The 16632-nt window shown below is 43.7% G+C and overlaps 1 protein-coding gene across 3 annotated transcripts in view; it reads left to right on the top strand.

The window, feature by feature from the left end:
* MAP3K20 (mitogen-activated protein kinase kinase kinase 20) overlaps nt 1–16632 on the top strand; it is a 204536-nt gene that overhangs the window by 4750 nt on the left and 183154 nt on the right. The window contains exon 1 of one of the 3 annotated variants that reach the window (XM_077272677.1): nt 13492–13624. The exons of the other annotated variants lie outside the window; for them this stretch is intronic. The gene's annotated coding sequence lies outside the window, so the exon portion shown is untranslated. Of the gene's footprint in view, nt 1–13491; nt 13625–16632 lie in introns of those variants that run through there. 3 annotated transcript variants of the gene reach the window in all.

Here is a 16632-nt window from a genome sequence, read left to right as displayed (position 1 = left end):
CAGAAATGATATAGCTAAGGAATATGAATTCCAACAGGTCCAGCTTCCAGGCTCTGCCGGGCATGGAGAGGTATTAAATGCCCCAGTGATTGCCATTGCTCTACCTAGTGCCAGTGGCACGTGAGGATATCCACCATATTTTGCCTCTAGGCTTTGTCCCCATAGTATGAATCGATATATAATTAGGACAATACACAATGTTTATTGCTCTTTAAAATTGTCGGATTGAGCAAACCCTAAACGTTGCAAATACTTGAAGGTCTATCACCATCTGTAACAACTGTACGATATCAAAAAGTATTGGTTCCACTTCCAGATATCCCACTGATCAAAAAAAAAAACAGGACTTACATTCTTCACAGTTACATGTAAAAGTTTGGGCACCCCTGGTCAAAATTACCGTTATTGTGAACAGTTAAGTCAAGGTGAAGATGAAATGGTCTCTAAAAGGTCTAAAGTTAAAGATGACGCATTTCCTATGTATTTTAGGCTTCAAAATAATATATATTTTCATCTTTTATATTTTAAAAATTACAAAACGGAAAATAAGCTGATGTAAAAGTTTGGGCACCCTGCATGGTTGGCACCTAGAAGCACCCTCTTTTGAATGTATCACAGCTGGTAGATGCGTTTAGTATCCAGACAAGAGTCTTTTCATTCTTGTTTGAGGGAGTTTCATCCATTCTTCCTTGGAAAATTCTTCCAGTCCTGTGAGATTCCTGGGTCGTCTGGCATGCACTACTATTTTGAGGTCTAGCCAGAAATTTTCAATGATGTTCAGATCAGGGGACTGCGAGGGCCATTGTAAAACCTTGAGCTTACGCCTTTTGAGGTTGTCTATTGTGGATTTTGACGTGTGTTTAGGATCATTATCCATTTGTAGAAGTTATCCTCTTTTCAACTTCAGCTTTTTTACATCTTGTGTTATGTTTACATTAAGAATTTGTTAAAATTTAATTTAATCCATTCTTCCCTCTACTTGTGAAATGTTCCCCATGCCATTGGCTGCAGCACACCCCCAAAGCATGATTGATCCATCCCCCTTCTTAATGGTTGGTGAGACGTTCTTTTCCTGAAATTCTGAGCCTTTTTATCTCCACACATACCTTTAATCATTGTGCCAAAGAGTTATATTTTACCTCCGGTCCACAGGATTTGTGTCCAAAATGCATCAGGCTTGCTTAGCATGTTCTTTGGCATACTTCTGACACTGAATTTTATGGTGAGGACACAGGAGAGGTTTTCCTCTGATGACTCTTCCATAAAGGCCATATTTGTGCAGGTGTCTCTAAACAGTAGAACAATGTACCACAATTGCAGATTCTGCTAAATCTCTCTGAAGGACTTTTGCAGTCAAGCATTGGTTTTGATTTGTCACTCACTGAAATTTTGCTTAGTCTGCCAGACCTTATCTTGACCTCCACTGTTCCTGTTAACTGCCATTTCTTAATTACATTTCAAACTGAGGAAAGGGCAACTTGAAAAAACTTTGCTATCTTCTTAAGTTACATGCACACGGTATTTGGTGAGTTTTTTACTTCAGTATTTGTAAGACAAAATCAGGAGTGGGTGATAAATCCAGAAGTGGTGACCTGTTTCTATTATACTTTTCCTCTGATTGCTCCACTTCTGATTTTGGCTTACAAATACTGAGCTAAAATACTGCCCAAGTACTGAATGTGTGAACATTGTCTTATTAGTCTTCTCCTGTTTTGTGGGCCACCACCATTTTCATTTTCAGAGCGCTTGGCAGCTGCTTAGAATAACCCATGGCTACTGTTTTTGACACAAGGTTAGAAGAGGCCGGGTTTCTATAAAGCTGGGAAATTTGCATCACCTGGCCTTTCCTGACGATGATAGTGAGCAAGCCATAACCCTAACAGGCTAATTAAGGTCTGAAACCTTAGTCAAAGTTATCTGAGCACACATATCTCCAGGGGTGCCTAAACTTTAGCATCGACCCATTTTTCTTTTTGTAATTTGTAATATCAAGAAATAAATAAATTTATTTTTGGCCTAAAATAAAGGAAATGTGTTATCTTTAATTTTAGCCCCTTTACAGATCATTTCATCTTCAACTTGCTTAAATGTTTGAAATAACAGTAATTTTGACCAGAATGCCCAAACTTTTACATGTCGCTGTAGATTGTCAGAAAGGAGGAGACCATGCATGCATGTGGCACTTTCAATTGCAGTTTATGTATCTTAGGGAAATCGTCAAGTGTTTCATTTATGCCATGAAATTACGATGGAGATCACTTCGGATGTGCATGGCCATGTCTTCACTTCATCTACTCCTTACTGCAGCACCGTACAGGACTCAAGAGACCCCCATTCTGCCATTATATAGGGACCCTGGAAGAGCCACACAGTGCTCTATTAATACTTATTCGTCCAGCACTGTGTAGTACTTTTACATGTGAGCAGCCCAGATAGAGAATCATGTCTACCATCAGACGGTTGAGGGCCGCACAGTGTATCATCGAAGGCCACATAATAATAATAATAATAATAATAATAATTTTATTTATATAGCGCCAACATATTCCGCAGCGCTTTACAACTTATAGAGGGGACTTATACAGACAACAGACATTACAGCATAGCAGAAATCACAGTTCAAAACAGATACCAGGAGGAGTGAGGGCCCTGCTCGCAAGCTTACAATCTATGAGGAAAAGGGGAGACACGAGAGGTGGATGGTAACAATTGCTTTAGTTATTTGGACCAGCCATAGTGTAAGGCTCGGGTGTTCATGTAAAGCTGCATGAACCAGTTAACTGCCTAAGTATGTAACAGTACAGACACAGAGGGCTATTAACTGCATAAAGTGTATGAGAACATGATGGAGGAACGTGATTATGTTGTTGTCCAGGCTGCGTATCGCTCACACATAGCTTTTTCAGCTTGCAAAAGTTTGATGTGGTTGCATATGATAAATGATCCAGTAGAGCTCCTGTAGAGAACAGGTTGTTGACAGCGTCAGGTGTGGTTTCTTTCTTTCTGTAGAAATGCATTAGTTGTTGAAAATGTAAATTTATAAGGATGTGACAGTGAAATGAATCCAGAACACAAAGGATGAATGATAGCTCTGCAGGCATGGAGGAGGGTGTTGCTTCGAAGGGATTAGTGTTGAGACAATGGAATTGTTGTGTTCTATGACTTCCTTCCAAATTCTGCTTAATTGTACAACTGGAACAGCTTTAGGGTATCTAAAGTATTTGGTGCAGAAATATCTGCACCGTTTCTGCATCTCTTACCAGGAAAAACGCAGCTTAAATTAAGCGCTTTTTTGCTGCGTTTTTCACATGCGTTTCTGTTGCAAATTTTTCCCACTCAGTAGTATAGGTGAAATCTGCAGCAAAAACGCTGAAAGAATTGATATGCTCCAGATATAAATCTGCAAGTCACAAATAAGAAACGTGTGCATGAGACGTCAGGGTTCACTCATTCACTTTAATGGCATCAGGAAACCTTTCAGGTTTTGTGACAAATCTGCACAGAAAAAATGTGCTAAAAACGCGAGAAATCTTCCACAGGTGCACAGGGTATTATACAAATTTATTGTATGTAATGATATAGAGATTTCTATTTAAACCCTTTCCAACATTGGGCATAATAGTATGCCCACGTCGGAATCCCTCCCTTTGATGTGAGCTCCGGCGCTGACCCCACATCTTTCCCTGCACATGTCAGCTGTTTTGAACAGCTGACATGTGCCTCTAACAGCCGTGGGTGGAATCGCGATACACCCGTGGCTGTTCACCTATTAAATGTCGCTGTCAATCTCTGACAGCAACATTTAACTCGCGCTTTCGGGAAGGATGCCGGAAATCCCACCCATCGGTGACCCCGTCATGTGATTGCGGGTCACTGATGGGTCGACATGACAACGAGAGGTCTCCAGCAGATCTCTGTGGTTGTCAGTGCCGGATTTATGATTTTTTATAAGTCTCTTTAATACATACCCTCTTGGAAAGTCCACAAAAAGTGAAACAAAGAGAAAAATTTTAAGACTCTCATTAAGGTTTTCACTATATTGTCTCCAGAACCTGACAGTCACCTGAAAGTTGCGAGCTTCTGCCATTCAACAGTTTTCAGCCAATTAGCATCATCATGACTGTTCTTAGCAATGCACATTGGTGGAGAGCAGCTAACAGGCAGCCAGGAGGGACAACATACAATGCTCCTCCATAAATGTCCTTTTCAGCTTGATGCCAGGTACAGTAACCAATTTTACCCAGAACATTTAACCCTTTATGGCAATCTTATAAATGGTCTTGGATTATGTGTCTGCATCTTCTCATTATGGGAACGGTGGAATTAAGAAACAGGTCTTCCGTTGTTTATGAGAAATCCATGATATCGTGTTAGGACTGGACTTTCTGGAGAAGTATATAAACTTGGTCCACCAACTTTTCTATCCTGTGTGAGTGAAAGTGTAGGAGAGTACGCCGACTTGCGCTGTTTCCTTAGCTATTAGTCAGCAAAAAAGTTAGCAAGTTGGAAAATATCTTAAAGTGCTATGTAGTGCAGCAGAGTTGAAACAGTGTGACAGATAGACTCAGACTTACATGAACAGAAGTGATATCCTACAGATCACAGCCCGGTTTCCACAAATAGTCCTTGTTCCAACCTGTTGCCACAGGCAATGGCACCACTGTAACTCCTGGGTGCGTCAGCTGCTGTGAAGTCCCTGGCTCTGTGTTGGCTTCACACAGACCTGGGTTGCACAGAGCCTCCTGCTCTGCAGCTTGCAAGACTCCAACCTGACCCACCCAAAGCCAAACTCAGAGATTAAATGGAATTGTGGCCATAGAACCACTTGCAAAACCCGGAGAGGAGAGAGGGATTCGTCCCACTACCAAACCTGCAAATCCCTCTAAAAATAGAAGCCCTTGTCGGGTTTTCCTAAAAATCTGACTGGGTTAACTACTTGGACCCAATGCAGACTTACTTTTATTTTGCCTTGTGATTCACATGCATCCTGCAGTAAACAGAATGCGCTCCAGTGGGATTAATACGACTCCTTCTGCATCCTGGGGGGCACATATCAACCCTCGTATATGATCCCCCTCACTGCCTCACAGCTATCATCTGAATAAAAAGTGGAGATGCCTGTTATCTAGGTCCATGAATGGGTTGGCATAGTGGGCATGATAAACAGGTCTAAGTACAAAATTAACAAAATAAAACCTTAATTTTTAACATGCCCATTTGGCATCCAACTTCGCTGCATCTTAGAAGCCGCTCTGGAGACTGTATTATGTGTGCGGAGAAATCCTCATAAGCCTTTTGCATACTTGACCTTTGTATCTATAACTTCTGTCTCTTGGAGCTACATGGCTGCCCATCTGTAGGGAAAAACGTTTTATATTTAGTGCACTAGACACAGTTGTGGTGATGATATTTATGAAGTCAATATGCCCACTTTACCCCCAGAAATAATGTTCTCTGTGCCCTACTGTAGGAAAAAAAATACAAGGTTTTGTGTCCCTGAATTATATAGTACCTGCCATTGTTATTGTGCCACTGAAATAAATTATTGCCATTGTGCCCCTCTAACAATACTCACTTCATGCTGCCACTCAGAATTGGCCTCTTCTGGATAGGTTTGGCTACTGCGATGCAACATAGATGGCACAATTATTTAATGATGCCTCTTTTAGGGCTCATACTCACTTGCGAGCAACTCGGATGAGTCTCACATGTTAAAACCCTGCGCTGCTGCCGGCACTCAGATCGGAGCGCGTGGCCGCATAGGAATACATGCAGCCGCCTGCTCCGCTCCTCTGTGCCAGGTTCAGTGCCGGGTATTGCCGTGCAAGACTCATCCGAGTTTCTCGCAAGTGAGTATGAGCCTTTAGAATCATAGAATGGTAGAGTTGGAAGGACCTCCAGGGTCATCGTGTCCAACCCCCTGCTCAATGCAGGATTAACTAAACCATCTCAGACAAATGTCTGTCCAGCCTCTGCTTGAAGACTTCCATTGAAGGAGCACTCACCACCTCTCGTGGCAGCCTGTTCCACTCATTAATCACTCTCACTGTCAAAAAGTTTTTTTCTAATATCTAATCTGTATCTTCTCCCTTTAGGTTTCATTCCATTGCTTCTCGTGTTTCCATGTCCAAATGAGAATAATGATGATCCCTCTACACTGTGAAGTCCCTTCAGATATTTGTAGACCGATATTAAGTCTCCTCTTAGCCTTCTTTATTGCAAGCTAAACATTCCCAGATCCTCTAACCATTCCTCGTAGGACATACTTTGCAGTCCACTCACCATCCTGGTAGCTCTTCTCTGAACTTACTCCAGTTTTTCAAAGTCTTTTTTTAAATTGTGGTGCTCAGAACTGGACGTAGTATTCCAGATGAGGCCTGACCAAGGAGGAGTGTGGGTCTCTTTTACCATAATGAACATTGATTTAAGAACTAGTTTGGGATAAGTGGCCGATCCCACCCCTGCTATCTCCAGAAATAGGATTGTCTATTAGTTGCCTTTGTGTGTTGGCATATTCACCTTTTGGTACTCTTATGCAGCTGTGTTATTCCTCCAAATATCATCATATTATAGAGATATTCTATCGGCTACTCAAGATTGTGCCGATTCCTGGATACAAAAAAGGTGTTGGTGCCATGTGGCTTCATGGACTTTTATGGGTGCTATATTATATCTCCATACATCTTGAACATTGAAAAGACCTATAGAACAGCTATGTGTTTGCCCGAATTCTTTAGGACTTTGACCTGTCGAGCCTCCCGGAAGTTACAAGTGACTTGTCATGTTGTGGGTTTGCAGTACCCCCGAGTCCTGGTCGTGCAGTATTGTCGCTCTTCCACCAGGGGGAGTGATGGTCCGTCTGATTGTACTAAAGGAGTTCACCTGACCAGGTATCACAGTCACACACTACACTTCACACTCCGGCCACCAGGGGGAGCAAAGGGTTCTATCTATTAGGCCACTCCTCACACTCTGGTAAAACTGGGGGTTGGATAGGAAGTTAGGGAGAAGCTGACTGGGCTCGGCCCCGGTAACATCAAGTCAGAGAGAGAAAGCTGACTGGCGAGACCCAAGGAGGTCCCTGTCAGGGGTGGGATCCTGACAGCGGCCTAGCAAGAGATAGAACGTTACGGAGCTGCGCCTGCACCCCATTGCGGCAGCATCCTAAGAAAGGACAAGAAGCAAAGTATATTGTGGAGAAGTGAGAAACGAGATCACAGCACAAGGAGATAACACCAGGAGGAGTCCTGCCTTAAGATCGTGGCAACATCCTTCTGAGGCCCTTAGCCGGTGGCCGGAACACCGAGGGAGTACTGACTCTACGCATTACTTCAGACAACGGCAGGGCAGTTAACTTTAGGTTGGCTGTCTCACCTTTACAGCTATGAAGACAACGGAGGCAATTGTGGGAGAGGGGCGTCACTAGGGTCCCTATAAATTAACTTCAGGCCTACCCCGTCATATGGGTCGTCCTATCCATATCATCTGGGGGACGGAGAGAACATCAGAAACATACACAAGACTTGTGAGGACTATCCCGTGGTTCTCAGCAGGGAGGTACTACAACACACAGGCTCTAGTAGGAAGGCTACTGATTTCCACCTGCAAAGGGAACTCTGGATGTGCCTTCGGACCGGCCGGATTCAGCCAGCCCTGTTAGCAGTGCTCTGGATTGCGGATGCTGAAGTCTACAGTAAAAGGTAAAGAGACTGCAACCTTTGTGTCTTCGTTATTTACTGCGACCTACACCATCATCATCTACCTTACTGGGAAGCCCTGGGGACATACTTCACCTGTGGGAAGGTATACCTTCTAGCTGCCATAACATCACCCCAGCGGACCCCTAAGCAGCGTCGGTCACCCTGACCGAACACCACAGGTGGCGTCACGAACACTTGACAAACTCTCATCTACACCTTTAATTGGGCGCCCCTTAGCAGAGCCACGGACCGGGTCGGGCCACCGTGACATCCCCAGAACCGAGACAGTACCGAGTACCCTACTGCCCTGCATCTTGGGGCGATCCAGGTTTCTTATGGACAATCTAAGAAAGGTGTGCTTGTACAGATAGTGCCATTATCTGAAGAGTGTAACCTTGATACTGCTTCTTGATTTAATTGGTGATTTATGGAATCTATTTATCATTATGACCCTCATTGACCATGGGATCGGTACATTTATCATGCAATGAACATTGAACTCTTACTGATAACAATTGCAATGGCATTAATATGTAATTTCTAAGATTCTAGAAAGTTTATTTCTTCGTATGGATTGTGAACTGTAAAACATTTCATTTTATCTCCACTTTAGTTCTATTGGCACATATTTCATCTATTGGTTCTCTCCCATTCCTAGAGTGCTTACCTTTCCTTGCTCTTACGTTTCACCTGTGTATCCTATTTCCTACATACTATTTGGAACATATGTATTTTCTCTATTGCATATATTCCCTTTACAATGGTTCTTTTACATTCACATATACGGTAAATGTATGTACATAAATGTAATCTTATCTTTATTTTTATCTCTGTTATGTATATTTATCATTTGGCATACATTTCTTCTTATTACGTCACATCCTCCTTATACTCACCTTCCTCATCCTAATCTATTTTTTCACACGAATAGGCACAGGTGTATTTCCATATAATCTCTTTGCAATCGCTTTCACCTTATTACGTGGCCTGTTCTATGTTATTTGTTCACTTAGTACCTAAATGTCGTTTTTTTCTTTCATCTATTCAATATGTATCTACGCATCTATCATACCATTTTCATTTCATCTGTTTATTTACAATCATGATATATTTTGTACTTATTTATTTATTTCAGCTTTTTGTTTTGCAAATTAGCATCATGTGGCTGTTTTCTGCTATTATATATAATTTTTATAGTCTATGACCAAGGTCTGTGGACCGAAAAGTTAGCCCTTTCTGTTATATAGTCATACTGATGTATTTTCTTGGAATAAACTTGAGTCATATTGGACTATTTGAGTTATGTGGGTTACTAAAATTGGTGAGGCTGGAGATGAGTGGGTTAAAATCCGCACTGACAGAGGTCCAAAGATGAGCAGGAGACGAGAAATGTGGAAATGCGGCTTATGGGTCAACACGTTTCGCATTGACACACTTCTTCATAAGGACAAACCACAAAGATCATTGTGGATTGTCCTGATGAAAAAGTGTCACTGCGAAACGCGTCAACCAATAAACCGCATTTCCCATCTACTGCTCATCTTTGGATCTTTGGCAGCGCAGATTTTTACCTACTCATTTCCAGCCTCACCATGTTCCCTACATCATGGATCTACTGCGTCCTTTTTTGATACTTATTCAGGGGTCTTGACTTCACAACCTCCCCAGGTGAGCATAACTGTTTCCACTTGGGTAAGACCCTATTGCGCTTATTGTCTTTCCAGTTTTCTTGCTCATTTAAAACAATTACTATAACTGTCCTATGTTCTCGAGACAATGCACAGAGCTATTTTTGGCTAAATAAAACCGTTTTGCCAATTTCCATTTTCCGGATAGTGAGATGCGTATTCAGAGTTTTATCGTAAAAAAATGACATTTACAAGTTGCGGTATTTTCCTTTCCAGCGTCTGAGGAACATGAGCCGCCGTCCTGCACATATATTGTGGTTGACGGATTGCTGCGGGATTACGTTAACTGTTATCACGGCAGTGTGTGTACTTTGGGAAGAGCGTAGATGTGTGCAGCACGAAGAGGCTGAGAGGCTCCTGGCATGTTCTTGTAAATATAACTAAAAAAGGCAGCCTGGGACAAAAGAGATCTAAGAGGTCCCCCTCCTCCTCCTCTTCCTCCTCCTCTCGAGGATTGTACATGTCTTGTTCATTGTGGAAGGTGAATTACCAGCTGTAATGTAAGAAAAAACATCTGTACAGAAGAAGGAATTGTTCTGCTTACTCAAGTAGGCACATATTATGTTTAGACTGAAAATCAGCAGTAATGTAAATGATATCACAAAGAGCTGGAATTCAGCTAGCAATAGTTATCTGGGGGAAAATAGCTAAAGTCATCCATAAGATCTTTATAGGGGTAATCCGTCAGCTCTCTGCCATCTCAGGAGGTGAGCGAGACCGGTGATGCCACGTCTAAAGATATCTGCTGGCCTGTGTGGTCAGGCGGCAGGTACCATGCAACATCCTATTTATTAGAGTTGTTGAGATATCTGTAGATGTGACTTCACCAGCCAGCAAAATCTCATGCAGAAATGAGCGATTACCTCTTTAAAGAGGACTTGTCGACAGGTCAAAAATGGCCAATTTTTGCTCTTATTTTATTCACACTGGACCCGTTTAATTATTCTTTTTTTTCTTTTTTTTTTTAATCTGCCATTCAATTCGAGAGATATGGGCCTTTTTATTTAGTGCTAATTTCTGTGGTTTATATAAGGGGATTCTCTTGGGCATGTCTTTGGGCTGCACTGCATAATTAAAATGTAATTTACGTCCCTTTGCAGAATGAAAGAGTTTTTCTAAGACACAGATACTGGTGGCCCATCCTTGTTATAGAATCTCTACAGTAAAGATGACTTGTTTGATGACCTAATTTAGCCAAGGAATCTGCCATCAGCTGTAGCCTTCTACATTGGAAATGTAGTGTTATATGATCACGGCTGCCGCTACTTGTTAGCTTTGGCTCATCGGTGGGGGTGTCACCTAAGTGAGGATCCCTCTTTTTGACACTCTCATACCTACAGTACATTTAAGCCTCTTTAAAAAGTTTTCTATAACAGATATGAAGTTGATGACCTATATTTAAAATTGGGCATCTGTATCAGATTTGTAGGGATTTAGCTCAGTAGTTCTTTCATTTCACGCTTGTATTGGATTGCGATGTCAAGAAGGAATAGAGCGTCGGTTGAGTATGCGCTCTGCTGTTCTGAAGAAGGACGAAAGTGCCCTGTTCTGGCGCTCGGTGGGGATCTCTATGGATAAGTGTAACCAGAATAGTCTTTTAAATATGTAATTTTGTGGAAGCTGATAATTACGGTACCTTTATATCTACGTTGTAAAAAAAGCTGTTCCTCACTGATGTAGAGCAGCAACCCCCAGAGGGATGGTAAAACTTTACTATTTTCTAGTCATTCCTTAATTTTAAAGGCAGGTCAAAAGTAAGGGCACTGGGACTAATCCTGAATCCAAACTATAATTATGTAACGTTTTGTAGACCTAACAAGGCCACCATATTGAGTAAAAAAATCAGTCCTCTATAGTACGATGTGGTAAGTATCCAGAATAGAAAAATGTCATACTGGGCCAAGAAGTACATTCTCACTAGTTATTTCTACAACTGTTTATAAAACCGTTGTCTCAAGAAGACGACACGTGATGTTATCCAAGGCTATAACGTCAATATCGCATATGGTTACATTTAATACGTGCTTATATAGCGGATTTTCCTTGGGAACTGACATGTAAATAGAGTTTGCGACAAGACTGTGTGCTCATTACAGATCATTGGCCAGAAATCATAGCATGAAAAACACATCTAGTTCCAAGTCAAATAGAAACTGATAATAGGAGATACGGCGCAGTAATGAAGGAAGTGTAAGGGATGTGTCATGACGTAACTAGAATCCAATGGGACTAGGTGCAAAATATGGACCTTGGCCCCCCCTCCTGCATGTTGGTCAGATTTATGGTCCCTTGTAGGCTCCAGGGCTGTGGAGTTGGAGTCGGTATAAAATGGACTGACTCTGACTCCTAAAATATATAATAAATTGGGTTCAGTAGTGCAATGCAGGATGATCTATCCTTAGACTAGGTCATCAATGTCTGATTGGCTGAAGCCCGACACCTGTCACCCCTGCTGAACAGCTGTCATCGGTGTTGTTGGCTTACTTGCAAAGCTGGCCATCTTCTGATATTGGCTGTCGCATGGTACTACACCATTCACCTCCTTTTCAAATCAATAGGAGGCGGATGTGTACTACCCTGCGGCAGCCACTATCAGAAGAGGGCCAGCTCGGCAACTGAGAATTTACAGCCGACAGCGGCCGACACCAATAACACTGATTGGCGGGGTGTTGGGTGTTGGACCCCGGCCTATCAGATATTGGTGACCGATCCTAAAGATAGGTCATCAGTGAAAAAGTAGTGGTCAATCTCTTTAATTTATGGACATCTATGGTTTGCATTCTTTGTGTGGATTGGATGGGTTCTTACCAAAGTCTGGTGATAATTTCATGTGAATATCAACATTAGGCCAGGATCACACTTGCGAGAAACTCGTACGAATCTCGCTTCTCAATACCCTGCACTGACGTCGGCATTCAGGACCAGAGTGTGCGGCTGCATGTATTTCTATGCAGCTGAACGCTCCGGTCTGAGTGCCGGAGGCAGTGCCAGGTATTGAGGTGCGAGTTTCTCGCAAGTGTGATCCTGGCCTTAGAAATGTATTCACTTAGAAAATTAGTGACATGTTCAATACTTATTTTACTATTACTAGTTCTTCAGCTTCACTTGCAGATCAATTCAAAAGATGATTTCTCAGTAACAGAAGAGGGGGCCATGTATGGTATTGTTGGACTTGTCTTTGAAAGAGTTACATGAACATAAAAAGAGTTTGGGGTATGAAATCCTGCTGATAGATTCCTTGTAATTACCAAACCAGGTCGTTATAGGGTTAAATAAAGCTGCAGTTTCCATTAACAAAGGTTGTATTTTCTGTATCATACATACTGTACATTTTCAATACCGTTATGTAGTTTCCTTTTTATTTATGCACTAAAATATCATAGGAAATTATGTTTTACAACAAGCCGTGTATACAATTGCCTAGAGCAAGAAATCAGATTCCAGCTCACATTTTCTCTTTTGCATGCGTGACATTTTGGTATTGTTATGTAAGAGCTGCACCCTGTGCTCTGACCTATCAGAGGTTACCATCCTCCTGCTCCCTCTACTGAAATACTGTATGACAACCTGCAGCCGCATCTCCCTCCTCCACATTCTTAACTATTAATCTTGCCCACTAAATTGATATTTTTTTTAGGAACTGAGGTTTATTGACAGCTTACATGATAGAGATGTCTGGGGTCACGACATGTCAGTGAATGATAAATAGCAGTGACAAACATTATTTCGGAGAGTTATAAAAAGAAAGAGATCATGACACAGTCATCTGGTATAAACGTAAGTTCCATTCCTGGAAGCATACCTCATGCTCGGGAAAACATGGCTCCTGTCCTGAGCTTTTTTACGAGAGCCAAGAAAAGTAACTTTCAAAAAGAAACCAAAGCGTCTAAGTGTTTCTGGTACAAGACTACTGTACCCCTCCTTCCCGGACAGGCGCCATGTGTCACAGCTAAAGGTGCAAATGAGCCAGAAGTTTCATGTGTATCTATAGTGTGCAATGAGCACAGCACCGGGCTATGCCATGCCTGACATTCCAGATCGGCTATGTGAGCCGACAGTGGAAAGTGTGCTTTCCAGTCTTCAGCACTTAACTGTAGAAGATCTCCTGGCACACCAACGCCTTGTACAACTGTGCCCTACTAGGCGCAGAGACATTAAATTAATTACTCTGTGATGTGTCCCATGGGATAGGACTCTCAGGATCTCCCCCTGTAAACTCTAGGAGAAGATTTAACTGTAAGTCTACTGCTTTGTGCTCATTTTACTTTATGTTATTTGTTATTTTATTATTTTTGTGCTAGGAAAGCAGAGTTGTTACCAATCATCTTGACTGCTTTGCATAGTTCATGGGGGTCAGCACATAGGGGTACATTTAGGAAGACTTGGGTATCGCAGTGCTTTGTCAGCCTAAAGTATTAGTATAATCTGTGAGGTAATAAGAAGCAGACATCCCATAAAATAGTTTGCAACTGTAAGCATGCACCAATACCTCTCTATAGGTGTCCGTCTTCTCTTGGGGAGTTGTGCGAAAGGACAGGTACAACCAGCATAATATTAAAATCCATGGCCAAGACGGCTCTTCATCAGTCCTGTAAATTCTCAGAATCACTGTATAGCAATAATGGACTTCAGACTAATAACGATGAGTAGGCAGCACCATCGGATCAAACCATAGGAGAAGTATTGACAATACGTATTAAGAGTGGTCTTCTGTCTTCACAGGTCCACTCTTGAAATGCGTTGTCAATACTTTCTCCTGTGGTTTGATCTGGCAGCGCTACCTACTCATAATCGTTATCCTGACTTCCACTGAAGTATTAGCGTTTCGTACAGCATGTCCATACCTGTTTGACGAGGCAATGTAGCTACTGTTCCCTGCCATGTTGCATTTGCTGCTTTCTTGTTTTTAGTCATGCTTAAAAGGGTTTCTCAAAACGTGGAAAATTGTCACCTATCCATAAGATAGGTTATAGATTTGTGATTGGAGTGGGAATCCAATGCTAGGCCACCCACTGACTTAGAATGGGTCTCTGGAGTGCCCGGTTAGATTCATTCTCGAAGGGGCTGCAGGAGAAATTCCAGTCCATCCTTTGGCTTTCTCCGACAGTCTCATAGTAAAGATGCACATCCAAGAACTGCTTCATTCTGTCAGGACATTCCAGAGCCCTTTTCACAGGAATTTGTAGAGGTCTTAGTGGTCAGACCTCCACTGATTATAAAGTAGACAGGTGAGAACATTTCAGGATTGTGATGACTTTATAGCAAACAAGATCAAAGTATAGTGCTACTTTTGTATGAAGAATGTAACTTAGTTAAAGATCGTGAATCCAATTTTCTAAAGGGAGTCTGTCAGAGCAAACTGATAGCATAAAATTAAGCACACAGTCTTGTAGGGGATATATAAAAATTGCACCTTTAGGCTATTGCAGCGCCCCAGAGTCCTGGTCGTTGCAGTGCTGTGGCTTCGCCGCTAAGGGGAGCCATGGTACGTTCGATGGCACCGAAGGAGTTCCTCCAATCAGGTATCACAGACACCAATATGTTTCACAGCTGGGCCTCCGGGGGGAGCTAAGGGTGCTATTCATTAGGCCACTCCCCACCATAGTGGGTAAACTGGGGGTCAGGCAGGAAGTTAGACAGAACGCTGACGGGATTGAACGGAGCAACACCCTGTGGCAGGGGGTGTTGTGAAGGGAGAGACTGTAGGGTCTCTGCCAGGGGTGGGATCCTGGCAGAGGCTTGGCATTGAAAGAACGTAACGGGTCCGCGCAGGCTCCTGGAAGCGGCGGGACTCAAGAAAGGACTAGAAGCGAGATAGATTGTGCTGAGTGAGAAACGAGATCAAGCAGAAGGAGAATACCAGCAGGGGTTTTGTTGAAAGAGGCAGCACCCTGCTGAGGCGCAATACCGGTGGCCGGAACGCCGAGGGAGTGGATTAGAATACAGCTTCAAGCCATACTCCAAACAGCGGCAGGACAGTCGGTCTCAGGCAGGCTGTCTACCACATATCACCTATGAAGTCTTGGGGGGCAATTGCGGGAGAGGGGCGACTCTAGGGTCCCGGAAGAACTCCAGGCCTACCTGACATACGGGTGCCATTCCAACCTGAATACAGGGAAGGGGTGGATTACAGAGGAACATCAAATCGAGTTGTGAGGGAACTTAAGAAACAGACACAACCGTTGTGGGGTTACTTTCCGTGAGCACAGCAGGGAAGGACTACAACACATAGCGCTAGAAGGAAGGCACAGATTTCCACCTGAGAGGAGAACTCTGGAGGTGCCATTGGACCGGCCGGACTTGCGTAGCCTGGTGAACCGTGTTCTGGACTGAGGACTCAGAGATCTCCAGTAAAGAGGTAAAGAGACTGCAACCTGGTGTCCTCGTTATTTACCGCGACTTACACCCCACAACCGCACCGCTCCATCGCTACCATTACTACCACCTATTACACCGGACGTCCCCCACTGACGGACAGGGCCACGGACTGGGTCTAGCCACCGTGACAACCCCGAGACTGAGAACTAGAGGCCCGGCTCCGGGTACCCCTCGGCCCTGCGGCGGTGTGGGGGCGCCGCAAACTTGGCGTCACGAACAGGATCTACTTAAGCCTGAAGAATCAGGTCATGTGTGCCTAGAGACTGTGATTTGTTGTGCTTGGACTGTACTTTATTGTAAGACTGTGCTGCGCCATTAGCCGCCAAAAGTTCCCGCCAAAAGGCGCCGCCACTGCTACACCCAAGGGGAAGGAGGGCGTGTTATGGGCGGAGACTCCCAGTGTGGCGCGAGAAATGGCTACCGCCCCCTGCACTTCTGGCTGCAGAGGAATGACCTGCCCCAAAGCAGAAGAGAAACACCCCTTGATATGCAACGGCGAGAGGCTGGTGACGGAGAAGCCCGACCTCAGAGAAATGGCGGAGTTAGGTGCATGCACTGCCAGCGACTATCAGGTGGCGATGATGAACGGCGAGTGCCTGAGCGAGGAAGAAGCGGTTCAGGCCTGCCTTTCTTCACCGGAGATGGACCGGAAGCCTGCGGATCCGACAGCGAAGCTACGTCCACCAATCCCGACCTCGGAGTTAGAGGAGGAGGAACCACAGCAAGCGGAGCGGAGTCCGAGCATCCCATTGGAGGAGCCCCGGTCCGGGCTGCAGCAGACTCCAGCGTCCTCGTTAACGGACCAGAGCGACGCCGGTGGAACCACATCAGGCGCAGGTATGGGCGGCGCCCCTACTCCCCTGGAC

This window comes from Ranitomeya variabilis, chromosome 7 (assembly GCF_051348905.1).
Source record: "Ranitomeya variabilis isolate aRanVar5 chromosome 7, aRanVar5.hap1, whole genome shotgun sequence".
Classification (NCBI taxonomy): Eukaryota; Metazoa; Chordata; class Amphibia; order Anura; family Dendrobatidae; genus Ranitomeya; species Ranitomeya variabilis.
The sequence above is the reverse complement of the archived record's forward strand: the minus strand, read 5'-3'. Positions and strand labels throughout refer to the sequence as shown.